At 38.2% G+C, this 8201-nt stretch overlaps 1 protein-coding gene across 1 annotated transcript in view; it reads left to right on the top strand.

Moving 5' to 3' along the window:
• Positions 1 to 508: 508 nt before the first annotated feature.
• Positions 509 to 8201, top strand: part of GDPD4 (glycerophosphodiester phosphodiesterase domain containing 4) — a 170780-nt gene continuing 163087 nt past the window's right edge. Inside the window, exon 1 of the mRNA XM_043908215.1 lies at positions 509 to 535. The gene's annotated coding sequence lies outside the window, so the exon portion shown is untranslated. The remainder of the gene's footprint in view (positions 536 to 8201) is intronic.

Genomic DNA, 8201 nt, shown 5'->3' with positions numbered 1-8201 from the left:
TCCAGTTGAAAGAAGCTAGGGGTCCTCGCCCTTAATAAATCACTCTACCAAGCAGGTTCCATGCCTAGATGGCCAGCCCGTCGACAGCCCGGATTTCAGAAAGGGTAGCGTGGACCACTTCAGTCCCTAGAGGCTAAAACTCACCTGACCGTGCGGAAGTACATCTGCTGCCGCATGGCATCCAGTTGCCCCTCAGCTCTTCTTGAGTCACTCTCACACCTCATGGTTCAGTTCCGCTCCAACTTCACGCGAATGAAGTGGCCCTCTCGAAGAGATGAATAAATGGTTCCTGAGCCCTCTCGGCCCCGGACCTATTAGCGTAAGCGGCGGCTCAGCCTTGGCAGTCTCGCTGCTCACTCAGGGCCCGGCTCGCATGGGCGGTTCAGTCGCCGTGTCTCGAGGCATGCTGGGAAATGAAGTCCGTGTCGCGTGACCGTAGTCCAAGTGGCATGTGACGTGAGGAGGGTTCCTGGGAATTACGCTCTGTCTCCTGAGATCTTCGGACGCTCAGAACCAGAGGAATTCAGAGAAAAAGGTATTTCCTGGTGTTGGGGTTATTTGATGCATGCCAATAGATCTTCTGGATTGTTTACCAACTTTTTAATTTCACAAACAGCCCATTTATTGAATATACAATCATTGTGGGCCAGATCCAGTACTTGAGGTTGAGGAATCAAGATAGTTCCTGTCCTCAGGTTTACAGACACTGGAGAACACAGACAGGCATGCAAACTGTTACAGTACACCATGGGACTAAGCACTAGATGCTAAGGAAGGAAGTTCCTGGATTTAGGGGATAGGGAAAGTTTCCTGTAGGAGATATAGGGGAACCGACCGGAAGAGACCCGGAGAAAATCCCTTTCCAGTCCGGCTTAGCCAGCCTGAAGCAGCAGCACGAGCCAAGTCTGAGAGGAGAGAGAACTTTGAAGGAGTCATTGCTTCCAATGTGTTGGGTAGCATTTTCGTGTAATTGAACCCCAAAGAGCAGAGATGATGGTCATGGTGGGAAGCCAGGCAGTAGACAGAAGTGAGGAAGAGGAGGCAGGTGCCAAGATCACATTGGGCCTCAGACACTGTGTTAAGCCGTTTTGTCTTTATCCTAGGAAGAGTGGGAAGCTGGTGATGATTTTAGGGAGGGATATCACAGGATTAGATGTTTCCAAGATGATACACACCTTTTTAACATATTTAGATTTTATTTTATATATTCTTAAATATTTTGTAGACTTCTTCCTATACTCCTTACTATTTCTCACAACTCATTCTAAAGTGGAGTAATATGAATACCCTCTACTCTTCACTAGATTCACCATTTATACATTTATATATATGTATATACTTATATATTATTTTATTCAACTGCATATTAGTAGACGTTATTTTTTTAAGTGGTTTTGCTGCTGCTGCTAAGTCACTTCAGTCATGTCTGACTCTGTGTGACCCCATAGACTGCAGCCCACCAGGCTCTCCCGTCCCTGGGATTCTCCAGGCAAGAATACTGGAGTGGGTTGCCATTTCCTTCTCTAATGCATGAAAGTGAAAAATGAAAGTGAAGTCGCTGAGTCATGTCTGACTCTTAGCGACCCCATGGACTGCAGCCCACCGGGCTCCTCCGTCCATGGGATTTTCCAGGCAAGAGTACTAGAGTGGGGTGCCATTGCCTTCTCCTAGGTATACCCAAAAATTGAACAGAAAGTTCCCACATGGCCTTTAATTTCACACACCTACATGCTGTTATTCACATCTTGCATCAGTGTGATACATTTGTTACAATTCACGTGCATTGTGTTTCCTACAGTTTTAATGAATATCATGGTATGTATCCACCATTAGGATACAGAATAGTTCTGCTCTCCTAAAAAGCCCTGTGTTCCACCTATTCATCCCTGTTTCCCTCCAAACCCTTGGCACTTAGTTTCCCCCATTGGCTGTCACTTTCCTTACAGTGTTGAATAGAGCTGATGAGTGGATGTCTTGTTTTATTTCTGATCATAGGGCTAAAGCACTCACCATTAAGCATGAAATTATATGTGATTTTAATGCTTGCCCTGAACAGATTTAGAAATTTCCCTCTGGTTCTTGTTTTATGAGAATTTTTTGTTATGAATGGATACTGGATTTCATTAAATGCTTTCAACATGTATTAAGATGATGTTTATTGATATGATCATACTTTTTTCTCCTTTATTATTTTAATGTGGTCAGTTACACTGATGCATTTTTAAATTGGCAAACTGCTATTTTAGTTCTGCTAAAACTACAGCAGTCCTAATGTATTATTATTTTTTATATTGCTGTATTTTATTTGCTAAGTCTTTTGTTAGTCTGTTTTTGTGTAAATTAGTGGTGGATATCAGTATTTAGTTGTTTTTTGGTTTTTTTTCCCTTGAAATATCTTTGTCTGGTTTGGGTACAATAATGCTTGCCCCATAAAATGAGTTTGGATATGTTCCTTCCTTGTTGTTTTTCTAAAAGATTTAATGAAGGATTGCTCTTTTTTCTTCCTTAAATGTCTGATGGATTTGACCAATGATGCTTTCTAAAACCAGAATGTTCTTTGTGGAAAGGTTTTAAATTGCTAATATATTAAAGTGATATAGGGCTATTAAGATGTATTACATCCTCTAGCATCAAGTTGTTTTGTTTTTTTTTTTTATCAGTTGGAGGCTAATTACTTCACAACATTTCAGTGGGTTTTGTCATACATTGATATGAATCAGCCATAGAGTTACACGTATTCCCCATCCCGATCCCCCCTCCCACCTCCCTCTCCACCCGATTCCTCTGGGTCTTCCCAGTGCACCAGGCCCGAGCACTTGTCTCATGCATCCCACCTGGGCTGGTGATCTGTTTCACCATAGATAATATACATGCTGTTCTTTCAAAACATCCCACCCTCGCCTTCTCCCACAGAGTCCAAAAGTCTGTTCTGTACTTCTGTGTCTCTTTTTCTGTTTTGCATATAGGGTTATCATTACCATCTTTCTAAATTCCATATATATGTGTTAGTATGCTGTAATGTTCTTTATCTTTCTGGCTTACTTCACTCTGTATAATGGGCTCCAGTTTCATCCATCTCATTAGAACTGATTCAAATGAATTATTTTTAACGGCTGAGTAATATTCCATGGTGTATATGTACCACAGCTTCCTTATCCATTCATCTGCTGATGGGCATCTAGGTTGCTTCCATGTCCTGGCTATTATAAACAGTGCTAGCATCAAGTTTTAAATGTGTGCTTTCAAGGAATTTTTGTAATTCACATAAGATGTCAAATTTATTTGCATATATTTATTTGATGTTATTAAGTTATGTAGCACTTGTGCTGATGACTCTTCTTTAATTCCTGTTATTTGGTAATTTTGTCTTCTCTCTTTTTTATTTACTTTAATCAGTACAACCTGAGTGTTTTCTTTTTAATTTTGTAGATCATTTTAGAAAAACTGCTTTCAGTTTTAATGATTTTTCTCTGTATTATTTCTTATTTTAATGATCTTTCTCTTTCTTATTTATTTTTTTCTGTTTACCTTAGTCTTACTTTTTGTTTTCCTAACTTTTTCAGGGGTAGAAGTCTCAATCATTGATTTTAGACTTTTCCTTGTATTTGATATAAGCATTTAAACATATAAATATCTGTGTAAGAACTGTATTGATTATGAATGCAAATTTTGGTTTTTTTCATTTTCATTCAGTTTATAATATTTTATAATTTTTTATAATTATAATTTATAAAATTTTTTATAATTTTTCTTTGCTATCCTCCTTGACCTGTGTGTGGGTTATTGAGAAGTGTATTATTTAATGCTTGTAGTAATTATTTCACACATAGGATCCATTTTTTGTTTTTCCATAATGGAAAACTAGCTCATGGTCAATCTAGCTCAAGGTATTTCATCATGCAGAAGACGTTTTTAAATGACTTTCCAATGTTTGGAGTATTTGCCATAATTCTTTTGTGTACTATCCCTACCCTTTAGAAAGGAGCCAGAACATCAGTTTCTCAGCCTTTCTTACATCTAGAACAAAAACCTAGGTTTACTAGAGGGAGGTACCAGTGTATGACCTTGATTCAGAAGAAAGCTATCTGAAGAAGTAGAGGCATGAAGAAATTAGTTTTTTCTAATGATGTTGGTGAGGTAAAGCGTTAACATAAAGCGTTTGAGGTGGAGTGGCTAGGGTTCTGATGTTCATGGTTCAGTTTCAGCGGTGTGGTTTTAGTGTTTTCTTTAGATAAATGACCTCTGAATCTTATACTTTGCTCTTCCCTGTTCCCTGAGATTTTGTAAGGTTGTTTTTAGGTAAATTGCTTTTCCATTTGAATTAATTAAGGTGGCTTCTGTTACTTTGAAAAGGAATTATGGCTGACAAAGAGGTGATTATTTTTCTAAATAATTTGCAAGTAAGTAAATCAACTTTTAATCAGAAATATGTAACACTTTGCCTACACTTCAGGACAGACAAGAACAGTGTTTGTATACAGAGTGATTATTGAGTAAATATAAATGAATTGAGATACATTCATGTTATTAAAATATACAGTTCTTTAGATTGTCTTTGAGTATGATTAATTGTCCTACTAAGAAATCACAATTTGTATTACATAAAATATTTTTGCTACAAGGTGTTTTATCCTCCAGAACTCTTATGTTTTATCTTTATTATGTTATATTACAAATATTTATGAAAATAGGCTGGAATGATATGAAAGTCTGTAGACTGTGTCTGACAATCCATTTCAAATTGCTACCATAAAAATTTCTGTGAATGAATTCAATTTAGTGCCTAATTTGCCTATTACTAGTATTACTATAAGAAAGAAAGAACAAAAAACTTGCCCTGACAAATGATTCCAAAGTGTGTTCACCCTTTAGATCAACTCCATGATGATACATGTGAACTTGTGGGTGAGCCGAATAGTTTCCAGTTACAGATTCTTAAACTTTTAATTTTCAGAATGGATATATTGAGGATTGGTTGACTTGACTATCTAAATCTGAAATTTCAGCACACTTATTCCATAGAATTGCTTTTTGAGGGGGACTGCTAGTTGTGTAGGGCACTGCTGGGTATACAGCAGTAGGCACATGAGTGAAAACTGACTTGCACTGTATCTTCTGTTTGCTCCCTTACTGCTGTTTTGCAACCCACTTGATATTGTTCTGTGCCCTAGAAGTGTGATCCTCATGAGCTCTGCAGTTTGAAATACTTTGGTTGGTAAATGGGAGGCACCAGGAGGAGATCAGTGCATGAAGGGAAAAGAGGTGGAGACAATTATCCACCAACTTCCTCCTTCCTGGTGTGTGGTTGACGGAGGATGAGTTCGACTGTTGAAGGCTGCAACTTCTGTCTGGTGGTTCCACAAGATTTTTCTCTTTGAAAACAGTTCCCTGTCTTTGTCCCTTCAGACTTAAAAGCAGTGCTGTTTTACACTCCACTTAACTCCAGGGTGCTTACCAAGGTATCCTTGTTATTTTTCTTTAACTCTGCCCCCAAATTTTGTAAATGGTCTTGTCTTTGAATTTATTTAATCACCACTTTTGAGTGGAGGGTCTGTTTTTCTGCTGATACAGTAATTAATTAGACCAGGAATGATCCCAGGAATCAGGGCTTCCAAATGAGAATCTGGGAGTGGGTTGCTCATTTACTTAATAACTACATGGATAGCTTACTTCTGAGGGAAAAAATAAGAAAATGGTAATCCATGCTTTTCAGTGAAAGCTTAGTTGCTCAAATTATCATTGGTCATGGTACTGAAAGATGAAATATAGTCAGTATCAACTCCATCAGCATACAACCAGTGCAATCATAATAAATCATATTGTTTAATGCTAGGTAGTCACTGTGTTGAAATTCTTAATAAATTTTATCAGTGTTTGTAAATGAAGTTCCATGGATAATATAGCACATGTCAAAGACTTGTCCCAGTCCCACCTCCTTCTGCCTCTCTCTTCCATCATGTGACTGGTCTTGGCCATGTGCTCCTCCACCTGTGCCCAGTGACTACTGCCCCAAGAGGGACCCCAGGTGCTGGCACAGGAAGGGCTGAGGTTTGTGCACCACTGTGTCATGAAACAGGACCCTGGACACTTTGAGAGTCTGCATATGTACCACAACTTTCCCCATACCTGAGCAAATGTAATACTTAATAACAAATTTAAAATTCCATGACAGTTGAGAGAGACAGACGTGGAAAAAAGAAAAACTTTTTTCCAGCTTTTTCATCAGAGGCCTGCATTTTTATCTTGTTCTGCTCCCTACCAATTCTTGGGCTTCCCAGGTGGCGCTAGTGGTAAAGAACCCACCCACCAATGCAGGATATATAAGAGACATGGGTTGATCCCTGGGTTGGGAAGATCCCCTGGAGAAGGGATGACAACCCATTCCAGTATTCTTGCCTGGAAAATTTCATGGACAGAGGAGCCTGGCAGCCTACAGCCCATAGGGTCGCAAAGAGTCAGACACAATTGAAGCAATTTAGCATGCACAGCGCATGAATACATGGGATAGTGGGGAAGATAGATTTTTAAAACAGAAGAAGAATTAGTTTGCCAATAAATGCAGATATTTACTTTGGGAGGGAAAGACAACAGAGGAATGTATGTCAAACATTCCAGCTCTTTGGAAGTCTGCTGGGAGAACTGTTTTCTGTGTCACAGTGTAGACTATGGGAAAATGTGGATGTATAAAATAGGTCCATTGCCTTTAAGGCAGTGCCATTTCTCTCCTAAACTACAATAGCATCTTTTAACTCATACATGTACGTCCATATTGTTGTCAAGATATAGTTCCAAATCTTAGACACTGGTCTGCGAAGTCATAGTTGCTTGGCACCTGTCCACCATCCCAACACCATCAAATTGCATAAGACACTGAACATGTTCATGAAAATAATGAGATTTCTATCTGCATCTTACCTGAGCTGGAATTTTTCTTCTTTATGTCTTTCATGTTGTATAAAAGTCTCCATCAAAGTCATTTATTTTTAATCAATCAAAAAAAATAAGAGAAGGAAAAAAATGTATATGCCAAAAGGAACGAGATGAATTTTGGGCATCATTTTCTATTCTTAACTTGTATTCTGAAATTTGGGGACTTAGCACTTTAATGCTTTAGTCTTTTCTTTTTACTTATTTCTAAATGAATATATTTTGACTGTCACATGTTAGTAGAAATTGTTGTGATTCTAAAATAAATATTCCCTTTCTGGTGAATGGTTTTGAAGTTAAGAGCAGGAAAGTTTACACAAACTGTTACTTAAAGTGTATATTAACCACATAAACCAAGGTTTCCACATTTAAACAGTTAAGAAATTCTTGAAAAATGTTTCTCTTTATAGAAGCACCCCTTGTGTATGTATTGTGGAAAAAGTTGTGTGTGTGTTGATATACATGCAAATACAAAGAGACTTTCAGCATTTATTCTACATTTAGTCAAATTAAGCATGCTTTTTGAAGACTGAACCACGTAAGCCTGGTCTCACCCCAAAGAGAAAACATGGTAATAAAAATATAAAACTTACCCATCTGACTGTTCAATCTTTATAGATTCTGGGAATGTAAAAGCATCTCTTTAATGCAAAAGTTATTAACAACATACTTACTTAGTATGGCATTTTTAGTGTTCAAAGGCAAATTACAGATGAATAAGGCTGAAAATAACTTGAAAGACGAACTGGTCCAACCTAGACTATGTCCAACAACACAAGGAATGACTCTGCAGGTGGACATCACCAGATGGTCAATAACAACATCAGATTAATTATATTCTTTGCAGCTGAAGATGGAGCTGCTCTATAGTCAGCAAATACAAGACCAGGAGCTGACTATGGCTCAGATCATGAACTCCTTTTTGCAACATTCAAACTTAAATTGAAGAAAGTAGGGAAAACCACTAGACCATTCAGGTATGATCTAAATCAAATCCCTTACATTATACAGTGGAAGTGAGAAATAGATTCACGGGATTAGATCTGATAGACAGAGTGCCTGAAGAACTATGGACAGAGGTTCGTGACATTGTATAGGAGGCAGTGAACAAAAACATGCCCAAGAAAAAGAAATGCAAAAAGGCAAAATGGCTGTCTGAGGAGGCCTTACAAACAGCTGAGAAAAGAGAAGTGAAAGGCAAAAGAGAAAAGGAAAGATAAACCCATTTGAATGCGGAGTTCCAAAGAATAGGACGGAGAGATAAGAAAGCCTTC

Source organism: Cervus elaphus, chromosome 1 (genome assembly GCF_910594005.1).
Source record: "Cervus elaphus chromosome 1, mCerEla1.1, whole genome shotgun sequence".
Classification (NCBI taxonomy): Eukaryota; Metazoa; Chordata; class Mammalia; order Artiodactyla; family Cervidae; genus Cervus; species Cervus elaphus.
This window is presented reverse-complemented; position numbering and strand designations above follow the sequence as displayed.